Source organism: Danio rerio, chromosome 12, assembly GCF_049306965.1.
Source record: "Danio rerio strain Tuebingen ecotype United States chromosome 12, GRCz12tu, whole genome shotgun sequence".
NCBI lineage: Eukaryota > Metazoa > Chordata > Actinopteri > Cypriniformes > Danionidae > Danio > Danio rerio.
In genome coordinates this window covers 35,189,477-35,205,000 of record NC_133187.1, presented here as the reverse complement: position 1 = coordinate 35,205,000, position 15,524 = coordinate 35,189,477, and the positions used below count along the sequence as shown (strand labels likewise).

The 15,524-nt window shown below is 37.1% G+C and overlaps 1 long non-coding RNA gene across 2 annotated transcripts in view; it reads right to left on the bottom strand.

The window, feature by feature from the left end:
- The window catches only part of LOC141376838 (uncharacterized), a 35,215-nt gene extending 19,906 nt beyond the window's left edge, over positions 1-15,309 (bottom strand). The window contains exons 1-3 of one of the 2 annotated variants that reach the window (XR_012388092.1): positions 15,253-15,309; positions 14,658-14,824; positions 2,497-2,555 (exon numbers count right to left, since the gene is read on the bottom strand). This is a non-coding gene — a long non-coding RNA (uncharacterized lncRNA). Of the gene's footprint in view, positions 1-2,496; positions 2,556-2,633; positions 2,839-14,657; positions 14,825-15,252 lie in introns of those variants that run through there. The other variant, XR_012388091.1, reaches the window with a different exon arrangement.
- Positions 15,310-15,524: the final 215 nt, after the last annotated feature.

Genomic DNA, 15,524 nt, shown 5'->3' with positions numbered 1-15,524 from the left:
GATGAAATTATATTCATAAAGTATGTGAAAGTGAAATATTTTGTTGAATAACTAATTTACAGTAGGAAATTTGTAATTTACTGTAAGACTTTATTGTCATATCATCAACAGTGTGCATTCTTTTAGCAAACTGATAAATTAATCCCATAATGTGTTTCACTTTGTAAAAATATTTTCCTAAGACAAAGTGACTGTGTAAACAAAATTTAACTGGACAGTTAGTTCTTAACCAAAGCTCAATATTTTAAAGCATTTAAACAAACCAGGAGGTTACTTAGGTGAATAACTTAACAAACATAGCTAAAAACACTAACAGGTTTTACATTTATGATTATTATTGTTCTTCTGTAAATCTTGTGTCAGTTTTGTCAGACAAAATTGTTCATTAAATGTTAAAAATGAACGCTGATTAAATGGTGCTGTAAAACAGGTTTAACACGTTGCAAGTGTCCTATTGCTTGGTCATTATTTATTATTGTTTGTGTGTATTTTCCTTCTCTGAATTTTATTTATGCATCAAATACATGAATAAAATAACCCAGTCCATTTTTCATTTTATTCCGACAGACTGCTGTAATGCTCCTTAAACTTACACTGATGATATACTGTACACTCACCGGCCACTTACAACTTACTATGCATGAACAATCACCAGCCACTTTATTAAGTGCACCTTACTAGTACAAGGTTGGACCCACTTTTGCCTACAGAACTGCTTTAATCCTTCATGGCATAGATTCAACAAGGTACTGGAAATATTCCTCAGAGATTTTGGTCCATATTGACATGATAGCATCACGCAGTTGCTGCAGATTTGTCAGCTGCACATTCATGATGTGAATCTCCTGTTTCACCACATGCCAAATGGTGCTCTATTGGATTGAGTTCTGGTGATGTACATGGTCAGCAACAATACACAAGTAGGCAGTGGCAATGACACAATGCTCAATTGGTACTAACAGACCCAAAGTATGCCAAGAAAATAACACCATTACACCACCAGCAGCCTGAACCGTTCATACAAGGCGGGATGGATCCATGCTTTTGTGTTGTTGACGCCTAAATTTTGACCCTACCATCCGAATGTCGCAGTAGAAATTGAGACTCATCAGACCAGGCAACGTTTTTTCAATCTTCTATTATGCAATTTTGGTGAGCCTGTGCAAATTGTAGCTTCAGTTTCCTGTTCTTTGCAGACAGGAGTGGCACCCGGTGTTGTTTTCTGCTTCTGTAGCCCATCCACCTCAAGGTTAGACATGTTGTGCGTTCAGAGATGCTCTTCTGCATACATCAGTAGTAATGAGTGGTTATTTAAGTTACTGTTGCCTTTCTTTCAGCTCCAATCATCTGGCCATTCTCTGACCTCTGGCATCAACAAGACAAATGCGCCCACATACGTGCCGCTCACTGGATATTTTCTCTTATTCTGACCATTCTCTGTAAACACTAGAGATGGTTGTGCATGAAAATCCTAGTATATCAGCAGTTTCTGAAATACTCAGACCAGTCTATCTGGCGCCAACAACTATGCCACGTGTAAAGTCACTTAAATCACCCGTCTTCCATATTCTGATGCTCGGTTTAAAAAGCAGCAGTTCGTCTTGACATGCCTAAATGCATTAAGTTGCAGCCATGTGATTGTAGCTTATTAAAAATAAACGTTAGCAAGTATTTGAACAGGTGTACCTAATAAAATGGCCGGTGAAGGTATAAACTTTTAAATGTTTTGTATGATTTTCTTTGAATAAAAGACACATATAGAGCAGTTAGAGTCACACTTATAATAACATTTTATGACCCTACTTTATGTCTACAGCTACAATATATATATATATATATATATATATATATATATATATATATATATATATATATATATATATATATATATATATATATATATATATTAGCTTCATCAATTTAACTTTTCTAGTTATATCAACTTACATTAGTCAAACTGAATAAAAATATGAACTACCTTTGTATGACTAAACTATTTAAATATTTAAAAAAATATTTGATTGGTGTGACTTTTTGTCATATCATTTTAACAGCGTAGATAGAAGTTTAAACATCACCAGCTAAATTGCATACAGATACATAGATTTAAATCTTGGTAGCATTAAATACATTTTGTGTAAAAACAGAGGGAAAGTACAGATTTTGTTCATGTTATGTTATGTTGCCCTATTGCATTTTGTGACCCTGGTGTATTTCTGCAGCTGTTGATATTAGAGATATTTTGGGAGGATATAAAACAGAGGGAGTCAAACGCCACCAAAATGAAGTTGTGCAACATTAAAGCGAGTCTGTGTGAAAAAGAGAGGCGTAAAAATACGATGCTGCCGTGGCTGACCCTGCAGCTGTTCATAACAGAGCAAATTGTTTATCTTTTTTTCTGATATAAAAGAGAAGGTTAGATGTCGTCAGGCTAAATTCGCGTAACTTTAAAGTCATTCTGTGTAAAACAGAGGTGGATTACTGGATTTTGGTAACCTGTATGGTGCCGTGTCGGATTTGGTGGTCCTGCTGTGCCCCTGCAGCTGTTCACATTTCTGATAAAAGAGAGAAAGCACATGAGAATAGATTTCATCAGAGAACATCTAGGTAAAAAAGAGAGGAAACCTAGAAACCTGTTACGATGCTGTTTCAGTAACCCTTACAGTCATTGCTGCTGACTGACTATCGATTCACACCAATACATTCTTAGATATAAAACTGGATGTCAGACATCACCAGAATGAATTTGGGTAACATTTAAGCTATTCCGTGTGAAACACGTGCAGTGACAAACTTTGGTATCGTGTTATGCATTGGATTTGGTGATTGTTTTGTTTTGTTTCATGCCTTTTAAATCACTTTTTATACCAAAATAGCTACTTGTCGCCATCTAGCGGTAGAGTTAAAAATGACCCAAGTAAATTACACCATATACTCGCACGTCAAACCCAATTTTCTTATGGATAAAAGAAAATTCATTCATTCATTTTCTTTTCGGCTTAGTCCCTTTATTAATCTCTGCTCGTCGCAGTGGAATGAACCGCCAACTTATCCAGCATGTTTTACGCAGTGGATGCCTTTCCAGCTGCAACCCATGGAAAATATCCATACACACTCATTCACACACATACTCTATGGACAATTTAGTTTATTCAATTCACCTATAGCGCATGTCTTTGGACTGTGGGGGAAACCGGGGCACATTGAGGAAACCGATGTCAACACAAGAAGAACAAGCTAACTCTCTACGTTCACACTGCAGGCAAATGTGGCACGAATCTGATTTTTTCCCAATCATGTGACTCAGGTAATGACAGTGTGAACAGCTTAAACCGTATGGAATCTGATCTTTTCGGGTCAGATCTGTGCCACTTTCATATGTAGTCTTAAATCAGACACAGATCTGATATTTTGCAATGCGACCGCAGTGTGAACTGTTATGTTGGATTTCATGTGACTTTTACATAAACTTTGAGCGACAAGCGTCATCATTCTGTGCTGCAAACATCATCTACCCCTCAGCAGCACAGTATAATGGCACACAGGGCGATTACAGTAGCACAGAAAGATTTTGAAAGCATAACTGGTGCTTGTTAACGAATCTGGTTAACGATTGAGACACGGGTTGATCGCGAAGCCGAAAAACGTTGTGGGTGTTGCGGATAGGGGATCCGTGTGCAAAGGAAGAAGAACTCTACGAGAGAAAAAGAGCAGGTGCTCTAGCACCCAAACCCCCTTTTGCACTTGTCTGCTGCTTATAACGAAATAATATATTGAGTAAAGCTGTGGTCACACTGTGCATTTACTCCCATAGACTTTCATTCATACGCACGCGAATGAACCTGCAAGTTTCGCAGGTTGCTGTGGTGCACAGTTCAAGCTTGGTAAACTCTGACCTGCGAAATCGCATCACCTGACTGCGTGAAACCAATCGAGGATCAAAACATGACCTCTCAGGACAGAAATTTAAAACAGAGCAATCGCTTGCTTTTTTTATTGTCTATTAATCTTGTTTTATTCCCGCCCCTTTTCACAGTGCTGTATGACAGAACTTCGCACACACAAACTCTAGTGTGACCTCAGCTTTACTCTGCAAACGGAGATAAGCCTTTACAGTTCAGTCTGCGGCTGCTCATTAACCCTAATTAATAAAAGTGTTTAGAGAAATGTCTAATTTATTTTGTGAATACAACGAAAGTCAAAATGGTTTCACCAACATTCTTCAAAATATCTTTCCCCGCCACATCATACAGTGGTCAATCATTTCTGAGCAAACTCAACTTTTAATAGTGAATGATCTTAAAACAGAAATGTAAAGACATTTAGCTGATCATTTAAAATCATTTTATTTCTAATATCTGGAATTGCTTGTACGTGATTTGTACTACCATACAGTGAAATGAAATATATTTAATTGGGACCATCAATTGCATTGACCTTTAAAGCGTAAATTTGATAGCATTGAACACAGTTCAAGTTTAAAGCAATACTAAAATGTCTGATTAGAAGAATAGAGAATACGACACAATGACATACGATACAATTTTTTATTAAACTTTCCTGGCCTTTTTGGAATTGCCGGTATAAATCACCACTTTCCCTTTATATAAAACAGAAGCTTGAAAATGCTTTCTTGGGGGGGGTTTAGAGGAGAAAGAAAATATGGGCACTGGAATGACACCGGGGATGAGTAAATGATGACAAAATGCTCATTTTTGGCCAATCTATTCCTAAACATTCAGCAGCAGCAGCAACTTCTGGCCTGTCTGCGGAATCAGTTTTGCACTTTTTGTCTCCGTCTTGTGATTAGACTTGATAAGTGTTCTCCATTTTCCACAGATTTATCTCCCAGCCTGGATCAAATCCTGTTCTCAGTATAAATGAGAGTCCCTGAATCTCCAGCAGCACTCACTTCTTCTGGAAACCTTTTACTTTTACAGTCTAACTTGCTGATGGCAAAGCACTTTACATTATTAATTGCAGTTTATAGCGTACACAACAGTTTAATTCTTTCTTTTTCTGTATAAATAAGTCTTCGGGATCTTTTCGATTGCTGTGTCCAGGAATTTATGCGGCCATTCACAACGAATATACTTAATTTGAGATAATGATCTAAAGACATTCCAGAAAAATGAGTGTGTCAACAGTCAGCAGTCACCCAGGAAAGACCCAATAGCTTTAAATTCAGTTTTCAGTCTAGTCAACGCCAAGGCTATTTTGTCTACAAAAACTATAGTCATCAGGTCCTAGATTGCAGCTACATAAATGCATCGACAAGGCAATGGATTCAAAGTTTGTGGTGGCCATTAAAGAGCACTGGGGTAAAATGCTGAGGATGTGTGATGCCTCTTTATCTGGATGGGCCATCAGATGCTGTGGAGAGGAGGAGGCTGTTTACTCAGCAGGCGCACGCTCTTTCTGTGCACTCAACTGAACAGCCCACTTTCTTTCGCTTTCAAAGTGCTTTTAAGGTGTCATCCGAGAGTGATTTTCTTTTAAGCCGGTTAAGCTAACACTAACACAGCGTGTCACAGTTTCAATGCGTGAGACAAAAGCCGCAACGGTGCATGTAATAGTGAGTGGACATTAGGTTTTATACTATTATCAAACATTTTCCCCTTGTTATTTTTCAAATTATTTGTGTAATTCAGATTCTCCTCTATACTATTAATTATTGTTTCACTATTATCTCGTCTGCTTATATTACTAGTTTGAGTTCTCTCATTTAGTTTACTACTGCATCTAGAATTGTTATGTATTAATTGTGTTTTTATTGACAATGAGTGAACAGCTTGTAATAAAACCAAAGAGACATTCCCCATTTATGAAAGCCTATAAACACGCTGCAAATATAGGCTATGTGCTTTAATGAATTACAATTTAAGGTGCGTCCAACATTTTAATTCTTACTTTTTCAGAATCAGAAGCAGCTTTATTGCCGGGTATGTTTACACAGGGATTTGTTTTCCTGACAGAAGTTTCCAGAGTGCGACAGATTGACAATGCCAGGACAACAACACAGATATTAAGGGAATTAAAAAATTGAAAAGTAAATAGAGAATAACAATCTAAAAATTGACAAATAGCACAATAGCCTCACAGCAAGAAGGTTGCTGGTTCGAGCCCTGGGTCAGTTGTAATTTCTGAGTGGAGTTAGCATGTTTTCCCCGTGCTCGCATGGGTTTCCTCCGGGTGCTTCGGTTTCTCCCACAATCCAAATACATGCGGTATAGTTGAATTGGGTAAGCTAAATTGTCCTTAGAGTCCTTAGTGTGAATGATAGTGATGGGTTATAGCTGGACGGGCATTCACTGCGTAACACATATGCTGGATAAGTTGGCTAAGTTCATTCCGCTGTGGTATATTATATGCCAGTTGAAAGTAAACTAGGTATGTTGTTAGATAAGTCTATGTGTGTATAAATAGTGTTGTTTGTTCTGTGTTTATGAGAAAATAAGTGTATAGGATATTTTCGATAGCTATCTTTGAAGGAATGTGGTCATTCAAAATGTATACACTTGTTGGCAAAAAACAAGTGACACCTAACTAAAATTTAGGACAGTATGGAACAATATGGAAAACGCAAAAAAAAAAAGGACCAAGTGATTTCTAAATTTACTTTGACTTGTATTTTATTGCAGACAGTACAACAGCCCATTGATAAATGTATTCCTCATGATTCCAAAAAGTTGGAGCAGTAAAGTATTTACCATTTTGTAATGTTGCCATTCCTTTTCACAGCATTTAAAATATGTTTTTTGGAGTGAAGACATGAAATGATGAAGTGTTTCAGGTGTAATTTTGTCCCATTCTTCCTGCAAACAAGTCTTAAAGTGGGCAACAGTACGGGGTCGTTGTTGTTGCTTTTTGCACTAAAAAATGCGCCACACATTCTTTATTGGAGACAGGCCGGGACTGCAGGCAGGCCAGTCAAGTAATTGTATCCTCTTGCTCCGCAGCCAGGACTTTGTTATGTACAGAATGTGGTTTTGCATTGTCTTGTTGAAATGGACATAACTGAAAAAGAAGACAGCATGTTGTGCTCCAAAGTCTCCATGTACAGCAATGATGGTGCCATCACAAAAGTGCAAGTTACCTTTGCCAAGGGCACTGACACAACCCAATACTATGACAGAATTTTGCTTTTGTATTTGTTGCTGGTAACAGATCCTTTTCTTCTTTGGTCCGGAGCACACAACGTCCATTTCTCCCCCCAAAAAATCTGAAATACTGATTCATCTGAGCACACTACACATTTCCACTGTCTGATGGTTCATCCCAGATGCCTCTGAGCCTAGAGAAGTAGACGGCGCTTCTGGACACTGTTAACACAGGGCTTTATTTTGGCATAGTACAGATTTAACTGCCATTTGTAGAAGGAACCACATATTGTGGTACTTGACCAATGATTGCCAAAGTAGTCCTAAACCCATGTGGTGATATCGCTTATAGATAAATGAAGATTCTGGATGAGGAGCCGCCTGAGGGATTGGGGATTACGATAGTTCAGCTTAGGCTTGCACCCATGTCACCTGTTGACATCACCTGTTTCAAATCACATCATTATTTAACCAATTTACCTGATTACTAGCCCAAAACTGCTCCAAAACTTTTTTGAAATGTGTTGAAAGAATCAAAATTAAAATACGTGCTTATTTTGAAAAAACAAAAAACAAAAAAAACAACAATAAAAATCATGAGGAACACATTAAATAATGTTTGTTTTATTGTCTGCAATGAAATACAAGTCAAAGAAAACTTAGAATTTACTACTGTCTTTTTTATTTGCGTTTTCCATACTATCCCAACCCTATTCTAATTAGGGGTTGTAATGTAAATAAATACTACTAATAAATAATGCATAAAATAAAGAAGCGAGTATTGACAAGAGAGAGAAAATGAGGAGAGAAAGAAAACAATGCACATTTTAAAAGAAAGAGAGAAAGACGGACAGAACGTGTAGGAAAAGAGAGAAAGACAGTAAGGGAGAGGGATTGGTCATGAGATGTGGAGCAATGATAGTGGAAAGCTCATGCTCATCCAGCACTATGGTCCGGCAGATTTATGTTTGGCTCTTGGCTCCTTTACTATCCTCTCAAATTAGATTTTCAGCGTAAGTCCTGGAGCTCTGCCATCGAGCCACTAGCAGAAACGAGGAGCAAATATTACATAAGCAAGAAAAAAAAAAAAAAAACGACAAGATTCTTGTCTACTTCTCTGATTCCGCCTTTTGCCGCCTTGATGGAGATATGCAAAATGATTTATAACGCTTTTATCAACAAGCCAAGACCACAGAAGGATAAATAAGGCATAAAAAAGGATTACAAAGCTCCAAGTAATTAACACAGCTATGAGGAAAGCTCTGAGCCAAGCAGAATCCAAAATCAGAGAGAAATGCCCAGGAAGAAAAAAGAAAAAGTGTGGTTTGGCTGGAGTGAGTTTGAGATTAAGCAGCCAGATATCACTGGCTCGGACAGAGATTCTAAATCCACCGTGCATTTGTGGCCATGTGGCTTCGTATCTTTGTATCTCGCCAGGTCATCATTGTAAATAGTTCCTAATTAATTAGCCAATTAGAATGGAGGTTAAATACTATAGATAAATGTGTAAGGTTGATGTGGTGTCCAAGAGATCAAGCAGACATTTAGCAGATGCTTCTAACCAAAATGACTTACAGCACACATCACGGTGAGAATCACTTGGCACAACCTGTGGCTAAAATTTAAGTTCGCTTTAAAATGATGATTTAAAGTGATCAGTTACTTGCTCACGTGCTTTTTAGATCCTGTATGACTGATTGACTGTGGAATATAAATCATTCGTCTACATGCTGAGTTTTTCCATTTAAGTAAAAGAGGACTGGGGCTGTCAAGTTTCAAAAAGAAGAGAAAATCACCATCAAATAAACTATATAGCTTATGCACTATATATTCACAATATATTGAAGTCATAAGATGACTGTGGGTGATGAACCAACCAACATAAACAGCATGAGAATTATCAGTGTTACAAACATTACGTTAAGGCCATTCAATTAGTTTGTCCTGGGGGCCAGTTTACAAAAAGCATTCCAAATGTTGGGCCGGAGAGATTTGAGTGATGACACAACAGCAATATAAGAGCTCATATGCTGTAATTTTGCTCCTTAAGACACCCACATTGGCTTTTTCTACATTAAAACGTTAATATGTTAGATTTTGAAACTACATAACCTCACTGCATTGTACACATTGTGGCTTCTTTTACAAACATTCAAATGTTGTATTTTAAAGCACAACAAAATCAGTGTATTGCTTAAGTAGGCGAGATATTTAAATTCAAACACATTCATATGTTGTTTTAAATTGCATAACAATTAGGGATGCAATGACGATAAATTTTGGTTGTACGATTATAGTCTGAAGATTAATCATGGTTTCACGGTTATCATGATTATTATGCATTTTTAAAATTCAAAGCACTACTTGTTGAGACGATCACAAGAAAACTGCTTATATTTTAGAGTGTTGTATATTGCTGCTTAATAACCAAAATACAGCACAAAATATTAATAAATAAAAAACAATAGTTCATTTCTCTATTTAGACTGTTTTTATTTTTGAAAAGTTTTTTATTTAATCATGAATGATAATTTTATGTTTGACAGAAAAATGAATAAATAAATAAACATAAGTATAAATAAAAAACAGTATTTGTCTAACGTTAATTTAAGCTATATATTAGCTAAGAATTTAAATGAATTGTTGTTATTATCTGCGTCCATACATTCATAATAGTTTTATTAATTTGTACTAATTTGTCTAACGTATCGTTGCAACCCAGGCTCATTCTGAAAACGTAGTCACGTGGACGTTTCTGGAGACCGCGAAATACGTCCCGGGAGGTAAGTATTTTTTGCAGTTTTTGTTTTCGCGAATCCACGAGAGGCCACTGTGCGCGCTTTTTCGTATCTCAAACGTCTCTCGTAAGTGCCATTCGCGCCAAAGGCCCACCAGAGGCCGCTGTCGACCGACCATCTGTCTGACTGAACGACTGAATGATTGACTGGGTGACCGGCTAATCGACTGACCCGCCCTCCTCCTTCCCTAAACCCAACCAATTTTACTGATTTACATGCTCGCCCACTTACTTCCCTAAACCCAACCAACTTAGTTGCAGCAATTTTGTTCCGTGCAACACATACGCAACGTTGAGAAGCCCCATGAATTTAAGAATGGTTAATAGTGAAATCGGCTTATCATTGCATCCCTATTAACGATAGCGCCATCACTGGGAAACATCCATACTCACCCATTCACACACATACACTATGGACAATTTAGCTTACCCAATTCACCTATAGCACATGTCTTTGGACTGTGGGAGAAACCTGAGCACCCAGAGGAAACCCACTCCAACACTGGGAGAACGTGCAAACTTCACACAGAAATGCCAACTGACCTTTCCAGGGCTCAAACCAGCAATCTTCATGCTGTTAGGCAATTGTGCTACCCACTTCACTACTGTGGCGCCCCATATGTAAAGATTCTGTCATCAAAATTGATTGAGGACATTTGTTCCACAATAAGTTGATATATTGATTATTGTGACAGGCTTACACAGTAGATTCCACACACTCTTGCTGAAAATGTGTGTTTCTTGCAAGTTACTACATAAATTGGGGTTGTGAGTGCACTGAGCAGATTTCATTTTAAAACAAGACGTCTTCTATGAACTTTTTAGGGGTATAATTTGATTAATGCAATTTTGAATAGAGTATATTATATTTTTTGAAAGTAATTTCTTTTTCATTAAAAATACTCTTAAGTGTCACTTCTGATCAGTTGAATACATACATTACTTTATTTTAAATATTTTAAGTGATCAGACTTTGTAATCATATTCATCTCATTTTGGCAAATGATTTGATTTCCATAATATTTTTTACAATGTCTCTATATTAATATCTGAAAGACTTGAGATAGTAGTGGAATTTCCCTACCGGAGAAGACTATTTAGCACGGACAATGCAGCAAGCAAGGATATAAATGCACGTCCTGATAAGGCTCAAAGCTTATTAGACAGATTTGTATGTATCTGGAAATCAAAATGATACAGCCTATCAACAAAACCAAATTGTACACAAAACAACATTGTTGAGTCATTGTTGTATGGCTCTGAATGCTGGAGAGTGGCGCAGAAAGATATGAGAAATCTAAATGTCTTCCAAAATATAATTCAAGTCAATTAAAGTATACTTGTATAGCGTTAAGACAATAATTATTGTTACAAATTGTGCATCTTATTATAATCAAAAACAAAAGCAGGAAAAGCAGGTGTTGTGTATATGGTGAACACTACAGTTATCAAAAATATGCGGAAAAGTTAATCTGCACTTTTTGTTGATCTATAATTTTTAAATGAGTTGATCTAATCATTACAATAATTAATACCATAATTTTGTATATTGCTCAATAAAATAAAGAAATCAATTGTATATGGTCTAAGAATAATAATAATAATTTCAAATGGCATAGTGTCGTGGTTGAGGATTAGGATGGCTTGGGCAAGAGAAGAAAATAGACCAAGTCTAACACAGAAGAAAATAGACCAAAGTCCACCTAGGGTAGGACAGTGCATTTGTCTTGGCTCCGATCACGAAAACCATCATAAGGTTGCAAGATCTGTGGTTACAAACATAGTTTGTTGATTTGGCATTTCCTAAAACCATCATTCCAACGAAAATTCGCAAACTGTATCGCAAAATTGTATTCTTGTAACTACATCTCTAGAGCTGTAGTTAGTTCCTGGGTGTGTTCTATTCCCAGTTACCCCCCCCCCCATGCCCAATTCCTTTAGAACATTCTAACATTTAATCTTGGAAATTGCATGATTAAAAAAAAGTCTGCTTTCCTATTGCACTTTGAAAACATTTATGCCATTTTGAACACAGCTGTGGCTCATGATGAAAGCTATAGGTTTAAAAGTGGAATTTAAGGTATGTCTCCGAAGCTTATGAAATCATAAATATATAGCATACGTTAATGTGTTAAATTCAAAGTAGGCTATTTATTAAGTATCTGTACTGTACATGGGCCTGTTGGATAGAACATTTCTGCAGTGGCTTGAATGTGCCAAATTGTAAAAGTAGACTTAAAAAAACAAAAAACAAAAACAAACAAACAATATTTTACTTAATAATAATAATAATATTAACAACAACAACAATAATAATAATAATAATAATAATAATAATAATAATCATCATCATCATCATTATTAATAATATTATTAAAGTAGGATTTATTTAATTTCCTAATAAATAAAAAATATTAAATTTCATTTCTTAATAAATAGCTTCTTTATTTATTCTTTTATTTATATAATATAGATATGGTATTAGAATACGAGTTAGCTTTTGTAAGTGATTTTATGTTTTAGAATAGAAATGTGAAATGTTCTTAATAATATTTGTAAAGAAAACAAAGGCCCATATGTGCCATTTACATACATTTCAATAAATATGGAAAACGAGAGCATGTTTTTACCAAAACTAATATTGTATGTTTTAAAAATGCACGTGGTTGTAAAATAATATGATTTGCACAAGGAAATGATGGGGTTCTTCTCTAAAGAATGGATGGATGTAACGGCTCCATTATGACATCTTCATGTTATTTTAAGGGGAGGACCTGAGCTTGAGGATCCCTTGACCTCAGGGCTCTCTCCCGGGACAGCATGCCAAACAAGCTATGTATAAATCGTGAGCTAAGTGTGAACTCTTAAAATAACATGAAGATGTCATAATGGAGCCGTTAGAAAGGAAATGAGTATATATATATATATATATATATATATATATATATATATATATATATATATATATATATATATATATATATATATATATATATATATATATAGACTTAGGATCCTTTGATTGGACCAGCTGGGTCAATCATGAACACATGCAAGATCACGTAACAGTAAACTAAAGCTATCTCTCTATCACCTGTAGGTGTCACTGTTATCCTATTGCAAATACATTCATTCATTCATTCATTTTCTTTTCGGCTTAGTCCCTTTATTAATCTGGGGTCACCACAGCGGAATGAACCTCCAACTTTTCCAGCATATTTTTTTACACAGCGGATGCTCTTTTAGCCGCAGCCCATCACTGGAAAACACCCATACACACACACTCATACACTATGGTCAGTTTTAGCTAGTTACCTGTACTACATGTCTTTGTACTGTGGTGGAAACCGGGAGAGGGGTCTAGATGCAGACCTGGTGAAGTGCACTCAGAGCTGCATCCAATGCTTTTTAATGCATTCACCTAACCCCACCCCTAACCATCACAGTGACATCACTCACTCCATCGAGTGCACTACATAGTGAGTGGTGAGTAATGCAATCTCAGCTTGCATCATAAAGGCTGCATCCAGATTCTATTTAAACCGGAGCACCCGGAGGAAACCCACACGAACATGCAAACTCCACACAGAAATGCCAACTGACCTAGCCGAGGCTTGAACCAGCCACCCGCTTGCTGTGAGGCAAACGTGCTTCGCTACCGCGTTGCCCATTTCAAATACAATAGTTTCCAAATTAATATTTGCAATGATTTAAAACCAAAATATCTTTCCACAAGAAAACAACAAAACATTTAAAGGAAAACAAACCCCTTTAACAAAACCCTTTATGCCGATCTTTTCCCAAACAATGTATTGTACTATGATAGTTCAGCCGCGAGTTTTGTCATTGTTTGAGAAATGCACCCCTGGTAGAAATACACCACCTCACTTTCTTAAAAAGAAATAAATGACTAAATCACACGTAAAAACAGATCAAACGTTCATTGTGGAGGCTGATTTTCTCTTTGCATGTATCTTGCTGCAAACACAAGTCAAACGTTTGTCCACAAAAGACCACTGAGTGAGTATAGCACTGTAAGCTCTACACACAAAAAAACTCAATAATCTATGAAGAAAAATATCTTTAGGTGAAGCACACCCTTAAATCCCAAAGTTCCCCTCTTTTCAATTGCAAACACCACAAAAAATGTAAGCTGAAACTTTTAGAAAGCTTAAACAATTTAAATGCATTTGATCCAAACATTTACAGCCAATATCCATTGGGTCCGCTCTGATGCAAGCTGTTTGCTCAGTCAGAACACTTTTTAAAAAAAATAATGTACTCTGTTCTGTGTATTTGTTTGACATATGCATTGTTATGTTTGCTGATTTCCCTCCAGTCATCTGAGATCACCCAGCATATCTCGTCTGGTTTCTCTCGCTAGTTTTCTCCCTGACACAGGGGTCTGCTTTTTTCCGCTAGTCCCCTTTCTCCTTGTGCTCCGCTTGACAGGCCGTGTTGTCTGTAAATGACCTCTTTTGCCTCTGCACTTCATTGCCAAACTTGTTCTATGAATCTCTCCATCTCTCTCAGGCTTTACGGCTGCCATTGAGAGACAAAGGGGGAAAAGCAGAGGAAAATAACAGGAAGAGAGAGAGCTAAAAGCTCAGTGCGCAAGGTAGCAAAATGGTCCGGCTGTACCCTTTTTCCATCACTCTCCAGCTATATAACAGTCATTACCCTTCCCAAGCCTCTCTTGGAGACAAGCTAAGCACTTTTCAGAAGAGAAAGGACAATTTGTGCTCGCTGTAGTGGCTCACCTGTCTACAGCTAGTCCTTGAAGTCCTTCACTCGTGTGCTACCATCTGTTTTCAGAGGCTGGTGAGTGCCATAAATTCCCAATTTGCTTGGTGAAAATGCAACTGAGAGGACTAGAGCTGCTGTAGAAGGTCTGTTGGCCCACTGTGGTGCGCTTCGATCCATCGCCCTGAGAAAGTTTTAATGAAGCGAACGGTTATGGGAAAAGGATCAAATGCAACCAACTTGCTTGTTGTGTAAAGTCAGTCTTTGGGGAGCGATTAAGCTTATCTCATGCATTAATTGAAACCAATGTACTGACGGTAATGAGTCTGTAGTGAATTGCATCGAGAGTCTGATACCATCTCACTTACTATCATTTCTGTGTGGTTGGTAACGGAACAAAACAGACACGTAAACGAAGCTGTAAACCACTGAAAATAGAGTGCATGGTCTATCTACCAAGTGTGTCCAATCCTTCTCCTGTAGAGTTTAGCTCAAAAATATAGAAGTACTACTATAGAAGACTTTGATAAGCTTGTTCAGGTGTGTTTAATTTGGATTAAAACAGCTCAGCTCAAGCAATCCAAGCAATTTTGTACTCCAAAAAGCACTAACCTTAGATTCCAGGTACTTCCTCATGTGTCTTCAAGACTGTGTTGCCACTATCAGCCCACAGGGTGGCAGTCTTGTCTGCTTAAGTCTTTGTAACCACTGGCGCTGCACTTCCAAACTGCTCTCAGCCACGTTTTCAGATGTCTGCTTAATATTTCTCATCTCAGATACCTCATACTCACTTTTGTCCCTTGAGCTTTCCGGAAAGCCTGAAACGGTCTGTATCAATACATGGGTACGCGGTGAAATACACTTATTTCACGTACGTGAACATA